This window comes from Mesoplodon bidens (assembly GCF_964165515.1).
Source record: "Mesoplodon bidens genome assembly, chromosome: 5".
Classification (NCBI taxonomy): domain Eukaryota; kingdom Metazoa; phylum Chordata; class Mammalia; order Artiodactyla; family Ziphiidae; genus Mesoplodon; species Mesoplodon bidens.
Window position 1 is genome coordinate 128610150 of NC_138161.1, and position 16657 is coordinate 128626806.

The window sequence follows — 16657 nt, forward strand, 5'->3', positions numbered from 1 at the left end:
AGTAATTCTCAACAACATCAACACATCTGTCTTGCTAGCAAGATAGCATTTTCTCTACTTCTTTAGCCTTCATTTGTGGTTCTGAATTTGCAGTGGTGATCAATTTAGATCGTAATTTCCTTGGGTTATGTTTTCTCTTGGTTGTTATCAGTTATTCAGCGTAATGCCACACTATGTATAGCACACCCACAGCACTTAATAGTTCATGATGTCAAAATATCTCATACTTAAAATTCTGGACATTTAAATATACTTCCATCACTTTTTAAAAGAGAGGGGCATTAAAAATGGTATTGTTGCAAATAACATAACAAAGTTCTGATGGAAGTAGTGTTTAACTAGTGTATGATACATAAAGATGAAGATGCACAATTTTAATGGATTTCTCAATTCTAAAATGTTGATCTAGTTAAGGATGTCAAACTTTATACTTCCTGAATTTATAATACTAACAGTCTGTTTTTAACAGTCTGTTTTTCCTCTCCCTATAAGCAAAAGACAGCAACTCTTGTTACATCACATTGCATGAAAATAGTTTAAAAAAAAAAAAAGCTTTTTTCCAGGTAATGTAGTAGAACCAGTATGACAGTACTGTTTACCAAAACAGTAAAAATTAAATCCATTAATTGATGGAACAATGTAGACTGTCTTTATTGGAAGCCATGTGAGTATTCTAATTAAAAAAGCAAACCAAGTTAAGTAAGCATTCAAATTATTATTGGACTATATATATTATTTATATGTATGTGTATATAACTGCATTTTTCTTTTTAAAGATGTATTAAAATAAATTGTAATGTTTTGCCAAAGTACATAGAAACCAATTGTTTTTAAAAGGATTTAAAAATTGCTATATAATGAATACAATTGTATTAAATACAATTGCTATATAGTGAATACAATTGTGTTAATACAATTAATTAATGTTAATATGTGTAAACGTTACTCTAGATTGGGACAACAAGAAAAAAAATTCTGCTGGATTCAGATTACTTTAGAATTTCTTAATGAGATCAGTTTCAGCTTAGTTTGACCTCCAGTTATGAATGCAAATGGTCTTACCTTGTTTTAGTTCTTGTTCCATTGCCATGCATTAAACTGTAATTAATCTTATTAAGACAAACATGAATTTCTAAAATTAGATTTACTTATTTAGATTTTTAAATCATATCATCTACACTACAAACTGCTCCTAAAGTATTTATGTATCACTGCAATGTGATGATATGAAAAATAACACTGAAATGTCACATTTTAATTAATACAATATATTTTCACAGTGGGTAAACAAATGCAAGAATATCTTTTCCCTGTAAAACGTTCAACTAATAATATGCAAAATTAACAAGCCAATATATGTAGGAGAATTTACAAATGTTAGGAATTTGCTAGAGCTGGGGAAGAAAAAAGTTCTCAAAATTTATTATTAATATAAAAGTTATTTTAGCACTTTTAGCACTAAACTGTGTACAAAATTATGAAAAAAAGAGAATGCTTTACTTTGCAGTTAAAATAATTCAGCGATTGATAAGAACTTTTAAAATTTCCAGCTTTTTAAATGTTGTATGAAGTTGAAACGTAAATTTACTAAACTTTTTCATTTGAAATATTGACTACTTACTTGAGAGACGTATCGGTTTTATCTAACCTACTTTGTAATCTGGCCAGCAATTTAAACTCTTATTCTATAAGTAGCAATCCAAATAAAATGAAAAATAACAAGTAAAACTTTCTTCTTACCTCTATGTCTTATTTACAGTTGCTTGTTGAGCTGCTTAAATAGTTGAGTTAAGAGCTCTGTTCTCTGCTCCGCTCTCTTCTCTAGACACATTTTTTTTTCCCTCTGCAAAAGGATAGTCTACCAAAAGAGGAAGTTGTGAAACACCAGAGTCATTATGCTTTATAAATTCTATGGAGAACAGAAAATTATTCACAAAGCGTACACTTGAAATCATGGTAACAGGCTATAATTTATGTGTATACATACATAATTAATGTATACACATATTTATATGTGTAAGCAAATTTTAGAAAAGTTATTGAAATCTATACTTAAGTAATGCTCATTTACATGAGGAAACATTTCCTGTGTGGCTAAATGATAATCATAGAGGAACAGAAAATACTGCTCTGTATGGAAGAAAATTATCAAGCTGATACATGAGAAATAAACTTGTTTTTATAAGGCTAATTAATGTAAAGTCTTTAGAGTATGACCTAAATCCTAATCTGACTACAGATATTTTGTAAAAAGAAAAAGAAAAAAAAAACTTCAATAAACGGGCATTTTCCTGGAATCTGAGTAGTGGTTTTTTACCTACAAGTCTTAAACTTCCTTTCCCATGAATAGTTGCCTGTTACATATAGATAAAGCATTGCAAAACTGAAACTGTTGCTTATTCATGAGCTATGGTCTCTCTCAACTTCAGCCACAAGAATAAAAAACAGGTGCAGATCCTGCAATGTTGAACATTTAACTGGTTAAGTTTCTAACAAGATGGGGCATTAATTAAAAATATCTATAGGACAGTAGGGACAATGTTTGAAAAAGGACATAAAAACAGTTGAGCAACACAAATACTATTTCCAACTTCAAATAAAAAGAAATACTCAGGGGCTTCCCTGGTGGTGCAGTGGTTGAGAGTCCGCCTGCCTATGCAGGGGACACGGGTTCGTGCCCCGGTCCGGGAAGATCCCACATGCCGCAGAGCGGCTGGGCCTGTGAGCCATGGCCACTGAGCCTGCGCGTCCGGAGCCTGTGCTCCGCAACGGGAGAGGCCACAACAGTGAGAAGCCCGCGTACTGCCAAAAAAAAAAAAAAAAAAAAAGAAATACTCATGTATGTACTTCTCCCAGGTTACTGGATAATAGAAGCAAATGGGTAGCTGCAATTTGTATGTGGCGGTCTCTCCCAACCTCCCTTGGTCGTTGGGGAAGAGGAAGGGGGTGGATTGCAAGAATAATTAAGTAATTATGTAAACCTCCACAGATTGCAAGAATTACTTTCTGGACTTTAGAAACTACCACGCTCTCAGGGTATCACACTCTGCTTTTTAGTTAACCATATTTTCAAAGAGGCAATAAAAAGTAATTAGGGGATGATTAAAAAATGGAAACATTTTCCATTTCACCTAAAGTCATACTTAATGTGAATTTGCAGTAAAAGTAAATGAATAAACAATACTAAGAAAGCTGCCTCCACTCCCACACAAAAACCATAAAACCAAACCAACCAAACAAAAACCCCTCCATAGCGTCACCAATATAAAATCTGATTTGAATTCTCTAGTGAGATAATTGTAGAAAAACTTTTGAAGAAAAAGTTATTATTGATGTAATTAACATTGCTTAGATGCTATGTGTTTTTTGAGAAATGTTCAATATTACTGTATATGAGTATTATTATAAAACATTAAGCCCATCTGCTCCCCAGAGACCCAGGATCACTCCTGGAAGCATAGTGTTCAATATCTGTGGATGATTTTAATGTGCTAGCTCAGTATTTGTGTCCCTTTTACCAGGTGGTGGATGTGTATCTCTCTTTCTCTAATAATCCTTTCCAGGCTGGTGAATATGCTCAAGGTTCCTCCATCTTAAAAAATCTCCTCTGACTAAACTGCCCTATTACTTTCCTTTTTGAGAAAGTTGTCACCATTGACTTCCTTCAATTCCTTATACCCTCTGTATGTGTATATGTGTTTGTGTGTGTGTTAGAATATATATAAAATAAATTGACCATTATTGTCATTTTTTAAGCATATAGTCCAGAGGAATGAAGCATTTGCACACTGTTGTACAACCATCACCATCATCCATCTCCAGATCTTTTTCATCCTCCCAAATTGAAACTCTGCACTCATTGAAAAATAAATCCGAGTTTCTCCTTCTGCTGCCCATTCCCTGGCAACCACCATTCTACTTTCTGTCTCTATGAATTGACTAGTCTGGGTACCTCATAGAACACTTGTCCTTGTGGCTGTTTATTTCACTTAAGTTCATTCAAGTTATAGCATGTGTCAGAATTTTCTTCCATTATATGTATATACCATAGTTTGTTTCTATTCCATTATATGTATATACCATATTTTATTTATCCATTCATCCTTTAATGGATACTTGTGTTGCTCCACCTTTTGGCTGTTGTGAATAATGCTGCTATGAACATGAGCGTACAAATATCTGAGTCTCTGCTTTCAATTCTTTTGAGTATACACCCAGAAGTAAAATTGCTGGATCATGTGATTATTCTGTTTAAATTTTTGAGGACCTACCCTACTGTTAAATCCTCCTATCTTCCTCATGCTTCATCCCTCCGCATTCTGGTTTCTGTCTCTCCTATACACCAAGACTCTTGACAAAGTCACTGAATGACCTTGTTACCAAATCCAAACGACACGTCAAAGCCCTCGTACTTGACCTCTTGGCAACATTTGCCACTGTTGACCACTTCCTCCTCCTAGACGTGCTCTTTGTGCTTGAATTCTTGACTTCACCCTCTCCTTCTGATTATGGAGCAATTGCTTCTTTGACTTTCTGATAGGGTTCCTTAACTGTGTTCATCCACTGAAGGTTGCCATTTCTCAGGATTCTGTTCTGGGCCTGCCCTTCTTTCTTACCCACAATCTCCTCAATATATTTCCATGGTTTCAGTAGGCAAATACTTACTGCTCCCAAATCTGTCTCCAACCTAAATATCTCTCTAAAGAAGTTTTGACCAGTGCAAAATACAAGATCATTTTTACTTGTCATCTAGAGAAAAAGATTTTGCCTGGAAACCCTAAGACCAGCCTGAATTAATTTTCACCTCTACTATTGTTTAGCTTTGCACATGTCAGCCATTATTTCTGAGCCCTCTTTCCTCATCCATAGAATGGGGCCTTAAATGCCCTCCTTAGAGAATCACTGGAAGATGATTTTCTTAACATTCAAAAAATCATGAAATAAAGAATACTTAAATATTTTATTGTGTTTATAGTATAAAAATACAGATAAAGCAGAAGTCTACTCTATTTCCTTCTAACATGATTCTCCTCCCCTAAGGTAACCAATGATATCAGTTTGATGCATATATTTTCAGACCTCTTTCCTGTGCAGTTATATATGTATATATAATATACATATACATATATTATAGCACATATGGAACTAAATAATTTTGGGTTTTTTTTTTTTTTTTTTTTTTTTTTTTTGCAGTACGTGGGCCTCTCACTGTTGTGGCCTCTCCCATTGCGGAGCACAGGCTCCAGACGCGCAGGCTCAGCGGCCATGGCTCACGGGCCCAGCCGCTCCGCGGCATGTGGGATCTTCCCAGACCGGGGCACGAACCCGTGTCCCCTGCATCGGCAGGCGGGCTCTCAACTACTGCGCCACCAGGGAAGCCTATTTTGGGGTTCTTAAAATATACATAACATCATACTGTATGTTTTTCACTGTGGCTTTTTTTAACTTTAAAACATAGCTTGAAGGTATCTCCAAGTTATTCTTTTTTTTTTTTAATACATTTATTTATTTATTTGTTTATTTATTTTTGGCTGCGTTGTGTCTTTGTTGCTGTGGGCAGGCTTTCTCTAACTGCGGAGAGTGGGGGCTACTCTTCATTGCTGTGCGCGGGCTTCTCATTGCGGTGGCTTCTCTTGTTGTGGAGCACAGGCTCTAGGTGCGTGGGCTTCAGTAGTTGTGGCATGCGGGCTCTAGAGCGCAGGCTCAGTAGTTGTGGTGCACGAGCTTAGTTTCTCCGCAGCATGTGGGATCTTTCCAGACTAGGGCTCGAACCCGTGTCCCCTGCACTGGCAGGTGGATTCTTAACCACTGCGCCACCAGGGAAGCCCTCCAAGTTATTCTTTTGAACTGATTCATATATATCTAATTCCTCTGTTGACAGAATTTGTGTAACTTCTTCACAAAACTAGAGCCAGTCAGCAACATTATAAATGTCTCTTTAAAAATATGTGCAAGTCTTTCTTTAAGGTAGATACAGGAAAGCAGAATTGTTGCTCCAGAGTGTATATACATTTAAAATATTAATTGTCACTGCCAAATTGCCCAGTCAAGAAAAGATTTACCCTTTTGGCTTCCAACATCTCCTGGTTTTTGGCTCTTTTGTCAGTATTTAATAGACTGAAACTTTTAAAGATTTGCCAATCTAATGGACAAGAAAATGGTGTCTTAATGTTTTTAATTTATATTCTCTGATTATTGTGGAGACTGAACATATTGTAATGTTTGTATCTCACTTTTTATTTCCCGTTTGTAAATTGTATGTTCTTTCATTCTAGACATTTGTTTATTGGATAAATGTCAACATCTTATTGATTTGTAGGGTTAAATTTATCTTGTTTCACTGCATTGTCATCATTCTTTTTCAATGCTCCAGTGATTGGCTACTCTAACTTTTTGAGATGACTCCAATATTCTTTGATAATACACTTGCTTTTTGGAACAGCAAGATGACCGAGGCTTATTTTGTATATTTCCTACCATAGGCGTGAACTTAGTCATTTCTCTAAAGGACCCTGGTTCCTTTTTAGTAGGACAGGGTTTTTTGAGACTACAGTTTAGACCTTAATCGTGTTCATTGCTACCGAGTTATCACAAGCATTAGAGTTAGTGAATAAAATGTTTGCTCTTTCTACATGCCAAGTAGCACTTAACTGCAAGATATATTTAAATATGTGTTAGAAGTTTATGTGTTAATATTACATATTTTGCATTAAGAATAATATAGGAATAATATATCTGATATAAGAAAATACCTTTTTTAAATAAAAATTGGGCGTTATTTTCTTATGAAAGGATATTTTGATAAAGAAAGGCAATAGCATAGTAATTGTCATAGTTTGCATTCAGAATGTTCAAAATACCCTTTCAAAGAAATTTCAAAAATCATCTAGATTGGAAAAATATTACACAGCTTTCATATTTTCCATTATTTTCATCCACATTTATCATTATGATTCTCAATCTCTGTTCCCTTCATTTTTTCCTATTATGCATTTACCACTTAAAAGTAAGCAAGCATCTGTGCATATGTCCCTGAAAACAGATTTCAATTAAAATAAAATATATTCATGCTTTTAGCCACTATTTTTTCTGAAGATATATTTTCATGGTCACTTGAAAACCACAGAAGTAGCAATATTTCATTTTCTCTCTGCATATCTTAATGGTGAGAGAAGTACTTCTGATTCACTGATATTATTTTTAACTTCCTATAGAAATGCCCTTAATATTTAAGCATTCATGTAATTTTTCTGTTTTGTTTTCGTGCAGCTAGAGAATCGAAGAGGAAAGCAATGTCTGATCATTCTCAAGTACCTTTAATGCTCAGTTCCTTATCTGAAAAAGGGGATGAGAATATCAACTTCACTGGGGTGCTGGAAGAATTAATTGGATATCCAGGTAAAGGGCAAAGCTGAGTAAGTTTCCTGATAAGTATGATGCTGATAATTTCCAAATCTAATTTGAGAACACACAGTTGGACAAAAATTTTTCTTCTAATTTGTGAAAGTATTTATTTATTTGAAAACATTGCAAAAGGTTTACAAAGTAAATCACATCTAGTTCCACATTTATATTACACTTATTGTATTCATTAAGAAAAATGAATGAAGAGAGCCAGGAATATAGGAGATTTCTGGAGAGTCATTCATTCATTCTTCTGTTTAAGATTTATTATCTGCTATATGTAAGGATTTATATTAGGAGCTGGGAACACAAAAAGAACAACTGGACTCTGCAGGTTATTCTCTGTTTCACTCTTTCCTGCCCTGCTTCTTTGCCGAGAAGCTGATCTCTACTCACCACATTACTAGGCTCCCTTGCCCTCTTCCTTCTGGTTGAATTCAGCCAATGGATGTACCAGCATAAGATAGAGAAGAGAGAATTTGGAGTATTTATTTTATCCCCTTCATCCTGTCAGGGCACAGTTTAGGAAGTAACAGGATTCCTCTCCCTGCAGCTGCAGATCCTCTCTGCCTGTCTTTCTTCTTCAGACATAGCACTGACCAAGTTCCAGTAACACGGTTCTTCTTGCCTTTCAGGTCTAGAGGTGGCAATGGCTTCCTACCATCACCAACCTATAGGTGCTTTATTGTACCTGATTGGTTCCTAATTATTCCAACACCTCTCAATCATTCCTTCATTAAATCACCTGAAATTGATCCTTTAAAATGCACCATCTCAGGCAGACCTTACTCTCAACATCTACATTAGTTCTGTCGTGCAAACAGATTATACATGTTAATTTGAAAGTGACATATTACAAGGTGTACAGTTTCAGAGGGAACACAAAAGTGGAAAATTATAGAAGATGTCCTAGGCTAGGGGAATCGAGAATCACAGCTCACAGGAAGTGATAATTGGACTGAAACTGGAAAGAAGAGTAGGACTTTATGGGTTTTTAAATGAGAGGTTGCAAATGGAAAAGGCATGGAAGTCAGAGGAAGAGATGTGAGCTGGAAGGGCTGGGAAAGGGATGGTGAAGGACTATAATAGAAGAAGCCAGAGAGAAGGCATCAAAAGATGACAAAGGGCACCATAAGTAATGGTGTGTTGAAATATGACTCCCGAAGAAGAAAAAAAAAAACACTTTTTTAGCATGGCAATCAAGTCTTGCAGGTAGCTGTACTTTTTTTTACCCACATTACTGATTCTTTTTCTTCTGGAAACAATTTTCGTGGTTTTTCTCTGACGAACAGGCTCACCCTTGGTATCAGCCCATGTAAAGTAAGTGGCATTGACTGTCCTCACACTCTGACATTGGTGTAATGTGACCAAGGTCTGGCAAGCAAGTTTAATCCTTTTCCTTTGCTACAGTGACTGGTTCAAAGATGGGCATGTAACTCAAGCAAGCCAATGAGATTTATTTCTGGACATTTTAAACTCTGCTTTTGCTGAGATTGGCTATCGAAGAGACTGAGCTCTGATGACATCCTCTTGAGTCCCTGACTCCAGCTATGCCTGAACTCTTATCTCTGTTCTTTTCACTAACTGAGCCAACAAATTCTTAGATTTCTCTCACTTGCAGCTACAGAGCCTTTTACATCAGGAGGGAAACTCTGGAGGAGGAAGCATGTTTTCTTGAAGCATAGAATATCATCAGTAAAAGAAAGCTTTTTCATTATTCCTAGACCAGGACTGTTCAACAGAAATGTAATACAAGCCACATCTATCACTTAAAATTTTCTAGTTATTACATTAAAGAGGAACAGGTAAAAAGAATTTTAATAAGGTATTTTATTTAACTCAATGTATAGAAATATTACCATTTCAGAATGTAATCAATATAGAAATTGTATCATTTTAAATTTAAATTTAACAATTAAAATTAAATAACAATTAAAAATTCAGTCACACTAGCCACATTTCAAGTGCTCAGTAACATTGGACAGCACAGCCCTAGACCAGATCCTAGAGTACAGGAGGAGTCAACAGAAGTCCAGTTGAAACTGAGTCCTTAGTCAAAGTTTAGGGTCTTAGAATAGGGAGATAGTTAACATTTTTGAACAGGGAAATGATGTAAGCAAAACAATGCTTCAGTAAAAATAATCCGGCACCTACAGCATCCTTAAAGCTTTCCTGATTTCCCAGTCAAATTAATGATGCCTTTTTCTATAATCCTCTTGTATGGAGTTATAAGGACATATGTCAGATTCTCTAGGGGCAGAAATACTTATTCACTTAGAGTGAAGTAGCCAGGAAAATAATCTGGTGTTCAGCAGGATTCTTTCAAGACCTTGCTATGCCTTCCTTTGTCCCTAATGAGATTTGGAACATTCCCATGGCATTACGTGGTGTGCGAACTTCTGAATCCTGCTTCTAGACAATCAGGTACAGTGGATTGATGGAATCAAATGTATGATGAACAAATAATTTAAACTTTTTTTCCTAATTTATGCATTAACTTAAAGGTCAATCTTGATTTGAGACGTATTCAAATAGGAAAACAATAAGAGTCTTAGAGTCAAGCAAATATACTATATATTGTCAGCTCCAAAGTGGGAAAAAGTTGCTTTACTTTGCTTTCATCCCATCCCAGGTTCTTGCCCATAACAGTTTCTCAAAAAAATGCATTTGGAACTAGTGAATTATAAAATACAAATAATAGTCTTTCAAGTTTTCTTGGATAAGTAATATAAAACAGAGAACTTTGAAAACATTTTTCAATTTTTAATCTATTTAACATATTTGAATAACTTCTTGATTAAAATTTTCTGATCAACATTCCATTTTCTTTCCATTTTTCATAAACAAAATGATTTAAAGATATAATACTTTTCTTTCCTGGAACATTCATTATGATTTTAATCAAATGATTATATGAATTCTAAGAGTCTTCATTTGCTAGCAGATGAATTACATTAACAAAAAACTTTCTTGTCAGAAACACTCTTTTTCTGTACGAACATTTCAAATTCCTGAGCAGAGGCATTTTACATGGTTAGTGAAACACTTTGTTTCTGCCAACTGGGAGAGGGCTATGTTTGTTATTTCTGTGGTGAAACAAAGAAAGGATATGTTCTTCTTCAGTGGCACAAAACCGCTACAACAGAGGAACATGTTTCAAAATGGGGGTCAGGTCAGGAAAAGAAGTCCCCAGAGGAAAACTGCTGGGGACTGGCCACACCTAAAACTAGAGAAAACAGTGCAACAGCCATTGGTGGTGACTGCAGCAAATCATAGCCTCTGTGAGATGGCTCTGTCCCCTTTATAACAAGACTTCCAGGGAACAATGGTGTTATATAATGGTGGAAGCTCTTGTAAAATGATACATTGGTGTCATTTACTTGCTTTTTGTTTGTTTGTTTTGAGCAATGATGAGATATATATTTGAGAATGTCGTGGGGATTCAGTTTGTGGGACTGTAAGCATCAAAAGAGAAGAGGTATTTCTTAGTGGGATTTAATCTCTGCTCTTTGGAGGTGGCTGTCTTTGTCAATACAGTTAAATATTTTTTACTTTTGGAGACTAGTTCTGACACTTGATGGCAAGTATGGATATCCATTTGGCCACTACTGACTGAGCCCCTGGTGGTCATATTATAAAGCTTTACAATGTGCCTTTTGTTACAAAACATTTATATGAGGCTTAATGCATTCTGTTCTTCCCAAAAGCCAATTACCAGCAGTTACTCAGCTTTTAGAAGGCTTCAAATGAAGACACTTATGTTTCATAGTGGCTGAAAATTTACAAAAATATCAAAGCTCAAATCCTTTATTCTGTGTTCTCAACTGAATCAGTGGTTCCCAATGTTTTCTGAGTGTCAGGACATGAAGCACTTTTGATTCCTGGAAATACTGTCTTTTTTTTTTTGATAGATAAATAGCTAGATAGAGATGTAGATATATGTATATATGTATATATACATACTATGTATATAAATGGATTTTTTTGGTGAATGGGAGTTATAGAAGTAATAAGTGATCATCATAAAACTATAAGGGTAATAAAACTATAAAAATCATTTTTGTTTCAATCAGCTGGGGATTATTACAATTCAATTTTTATATATAGCCTTCCAGATTCATATATATATATATATATATAAATTTTTCAGAAATGGATTACATAAAAATATAGCAGACTCCTATATAACTGCATTTCTATATTTATTATTCACAGACTGGGAAAATACTTAATGACAAAGCTACTATACATTCAATAACACTTCTTATTCACACCATCACCTCCATCCCTTTGAACATATTCTTATAGAACATATATATCCAGGCTACTGAAATAACTGTGGATGTATGGTTTGGAAATCTTTCATAAAAAATATGTCTTTCATATTTAGAACCACTGATTGAAATTTTTTCACAACAAGCCCATCTTGTGTGGCTGTGCTGATTGCTCTACATCCAAAGCAAGTTCACTTGACATAGCTTCTGTTGTTGTCAAGAAACACACATGGAATATTTGCTACAAACCAGAATAGGCCTCAACTTGTAAGAGAGAGGCATGGGAATCAGCCTGTCTGATTATGTAATTATATGACTTCAGGAATTAATCATTAATGGTTCTTAGGCTAAAGGTGAGTGAGATGCATCAATAATTTCTTTCCACAAAACCTGGTAAGACTTCTAAAAAGAAAGAAGATCCGGAAGAGGTCTTTAAAGAAGGAGTTATAATACTTGAGGAAGTTAGTTGGGCAAATGAAGCTTTCAGGGAGATGTACAGTCAAAATCCAAAAGAAATATCCAGTGAGTATTGTACTGAGGATGATCAAGAGATCAAAATTCACAAAGGATTTATGTTAGAAGCAGCAGAAGTCATACTTAGAACATGACAAATTTCTTTTTAATTTGGGAACAAAATTCAAAATAAAGGTAAGTTCAGAAAATAATATGATGAACAACTGTGTAACCACTATCAGAATAAAAAGCTATTAATGCCTAGGTATCTTTTTGTTAGGTAATTTTTCTTTACATAGCTCATTTAAAAATCAAACCTTGAAGTACAAGGAGTGGTTGATAAAGTGTTGGGGATATTATAAAAGAAAATGGAAAGGAAAAAGCACCTTTGGGAGACATAGCTCATAATGTACATGACACACACTCAAAAAACTTTTAGAAAAATGACTCATTGGAATTACTTAAAATTGCAGAGACTCATCAAAGATGGGAGGTTAACTATGACATGATTTAACATGTTCTAAGTTCCTTAGTTTCCACAGTCATTTGATTATAACTCTAACTGATTAATTTCAGAAATACAGACAGACTCCAAGTTTAACTGGGCTGTGATCCAAAAGTTAATTTGTGTCTTAGTTGTTTGAATTTGCTCCCCCATAGTTACAAGGTTATATTCTGTTGTTAACTCTCCTGACTGGTTCATAAATGTCTATTTAACATGTCAGCCAATATTACCAGCTCCTTTAGGACCCCTCATACATCACATATAAGAAGCAGTGATTGTTAGGTCCGATAATAGTAGGGTGGTTATATTTAGAAAAAAAAGATTAGTTTTCTATGGCTGTGTAACAAATTATCACAAACTTACCAGCTTAAAATAATACGAATTTACTATCTCACAGTTTCTGTGGGTCAGGAATCTCATACAACATGGCTGAGTTCTTTGATCAGAATCTCAAACTGCTGAAACCAAGGCGACATTCAGGGTTGCTATTCTCATATGAGGCCTAGGGTCCAAGGTCAAATAGGTTGTGGACAGAATTCAGTTCCCTGTGGCTTTAGGACTGATGTCCCCATTTTCTTACTTGCTGTTGACCAGAGGCTGCTCTCTGCTCCTACAGACCACATTCTTTGCCACCTGGTCCCATCTGTCTTCAAGCTAGTAATGGAGGGTATCTTGCATATCATATCCCTCTCATGTGTTGAATCTCTGACTTTCTCTGTCTCTGATCTCTAGGCCTAGTTTTAAAGGGCTCATATGATCAGGCCAGGCCCACCTAGAAAAATCTTCCTATTTTAAGGTCAATTGATTTAGAATCTTAATGACTTTTGCAAAATCCTTTAAAACAGTGCCTAGGTTAGTGTTTGATTGAATAACTAGGAGAAAATGTGTACATATCAGGGCCCAAGAATCTAGGGGCACCACCTTAGAATTCTGCCTACCACTAACCCTGTCAGTTAGAGATACATACTGACATATGAAGGATGGAATGACATGATGCATGGGATTTGCATTGAAATAATCGAACAACAAGAAAAAAAATAAAGTGAGAAATAGATGAAATAAAATTGTCAAAATATTGAGTTGTTGAAATGGAATGATGGGTATTTAGGGGTTTATTTTACTATTCTTTCTGCTTCTATTACATTTGAAAATATCCACTAAAATTTTAAGTAAATAAATAAATAAACTTTGATGCCATTGAACTGTAATCTTGTTGAGTTTAAACTCAGAGCCTGATTCCTTCCTTTCTTCTGAATCCCTTGTCCAATCATTCCTCAGCATTTTAAATCCATGAAAGAAATTGGGACTGAGTGCATCCCTGGGCATACCTGGGATGGCCAGGATGGTAAATGTTAGTGCATGGATAAGGACCAGAGCATTTGCTATGCTGAAGGTGAGGAATATGTGTGAGACAGAGATCTCTGGCCGAGGGAAAATTGTGATCAACCTTACACTGGTTGGAAGGGGTAAGGAAATAAGGAGGCCTGAAAAAGAAGAACTGTCTTCCATACAAATGTTAGCAATAAATGTAGAAGAAATGATAGAATTAGCAAATTACCATTATGCAATCTGTGATGTAACAGGAAATTTAGACAAGGATATCAGAGATATGAAAATCAATTGGTGAAAGTTTGTAAGAGAACAAAATATTCAGTTTTAAAATATCACACTGTGAATAGCTTTTTTTAAAAAAATTACAAAGGGAAAATGGATCTTTATAATGGATCAATCATGCAATTACTACCTTAATAGAGCTGTCTAATTTAAGATAACCAATAGTGAGACAATGTCATTTTATGATTCCTGATTAATACAATGAGAGTGAATTGCTATCACTTATGCAACATTTCTGCCCAAAATTTTTAACTTGAATACAGTCATAAGAAAATAATTATCCAATCTAAAGCATGGAGTATTTTACTAGACAACTGGCCTGAACTCTTACAAAATTCAGTGTCATTAAAAACAAAAACTAAAAGCATAGGGATTGTTTTAGATTAAAATACTCCAGTGAGACTTAACCAAATGCCGTAAATGAGCTTTGACTGGATCCTGCTTTGAAGAAAAAGTTTATGAGGACATACTGGAGAAAAAAATTTGAATGTGAATAGAACATTAGGTGCTATAATTGATTTACTGTAGATAATGTTGAGGGTAATAACAGTATTGTGCTTTCGTAGGAAAATGTCCTAATCAGGAGGTATGTTCTAAAATATTTAGAGATGAAGTATTATGATCTTTAACAGCAAGTTTAATATACATACACACATGTACATATGTGTAGTATGAAGATAGAGGGAAGAAGCAAATTTGTCAAATGTTAACAATTGGTGAAGATTATATAGGCTTTATTGTACTATTTTTTCAACTTTTCTATAGGTTTAAACTTTCAAATATAAAGGAAAAAATCATACAACCTTTTTAAAAATAATTTTTAAAAATATTTATTTATTTTATTTATTTATTTTTGGCTGCATTGGGTCTTCATTGTTGTGTGCAGGCTTTCTCTAGTTGTGGCGAGTGGGAGCTACTCTTTGTTGCCATGCACAGGCTTCTCATTGTGGTGGCTTCTCTTGTTGCGGAGCATGGACTCTAGGTGCACAGGCTTCAGTAGTTGCAGCACACGGGCTCAGTAGTTGTGGCTTGCAGGCTCTAGAGCACAGGCTCAGTAGTTGTGGAGCACGGGCTTAGTTGCTCCGCGGCATGTGGGATCTTCCCAGACCAGAGCTCCAACCGTGTCCTCTGCATTGGCAGGCGGATTCTTAACCACTGTGCCACCAGGGAAGCCCCTCATACAACCTTGCTTGACTTTAGTTTCTATCTACATCTGTAAAATGAGGGGGTTTGAATAAATAATCTCTAAGTTCTTGACTATTCTTTGATTAAATGTAAATTGAAACAAAGGACAAAGCAGCAGCTGAATTATTCAAGAATTTAATAAAACAGGGCTTCCCTGGTGGCGCAGTGGTTGAGAGTCTGCCTGCCAATTCAGGGGACACGGGTTCGTGCCCCAGTCCGGGAAGATCCCACGTGCCGCGCAGCGGCTAGGCCCGTGAGCCATGGCCACTGAGCCTGCGCGTCCGGAGCCTGTGCTCCACAACGGGAGAGGCCACAACAGTGAGAGGCCCGCATACCCCCCCCAAAAAAAAAAAAAAGAATTTAATAAAACAGACTAGAATGATAAGAAACGTGATGCTGATGACATGGGCAGTTAATTTAAAACAATTTTTAAAATAGCATTGGGCCTCCCTGGTGGTGCAGTGGTTGACAGTCCGCCTGCCGATGCAGAGGACACGGGTTCATGCCCCGGTCCAGGAAAATCCCACATGCCACGGAGTGGCTGGGCCCGTGAGCCATGGCCGCTGAGCCTGCGCATCCGGAGCCTGTGCTCCACAACGGAAGAGGCCACGACAGTGAGAGGCCCACGTACCGCCAAAAAAAAAAAAAAAAAAAAAAATTGCATGTTGTCTACTGCCCTGCACATAATTAGTTATGGTGTTTTAATTTGTTAATGGAATTACACTACACATTGATTCTTTCAAAATATTAAATATAGTAAAAGGCCCAAATTATTTCCATTTTGAGAATAACAGTTATGTGGTTGATATATATAAGGACTTCTATTTATTTCATATCCAGAATATATTTTTTGAGAAAAATAGAAATTCATTAGTAATTATCGGTCAAATATAGTGGAGAAATTTTTAAAACCATAGAAACTTTGTATGTATGATATATTATTCAAGTACTAAACATTCTTTTCTACTATTAGTTCTTAAGGAAGTAATTTTATTTTATTTTCAAAATTAAGGAATTTATTTTATGTAGGTAATACTTTGATCATCAGGACATTTTCAGATCTACATTTATTCTGGTGGCTAGGCCATAGTATTCCCAAATGATTAACTTTCAGAGTATAAACAATGCTCAGACAATATGACTGTGGTAGAACAATACAGAGACATGATTATTCTGTAACCTTGTGTATAAGAGAGATAAGAACACTATCAACACACAAACA

The 16657-nt window shown here is 35.5% G+C and overlaps 1 long non-coding RNA gene across 2 annotated transcripts in view; it reads right to left on the reverse strand.

The window, feature by feature from the left end:
- Positions 1 to 1754: 1754 nt before the first annotated feature.
- The window catches only part of LOC308617266, a 70754-nt gene continuing 55851 nt past the window's right edge, over positions 1755 to 16657 (reverse strand). For both annotated transcript variants that reach the window (XR_014015843.1, XR_014015844.1), the window contains one exon: positions 1755 to 1858. This is a non-coding gene — a long non-coding RNA (uncharacterized lncRNA). The remainder of the gene's footprint in view (positions 1859 to 16657) is intronic.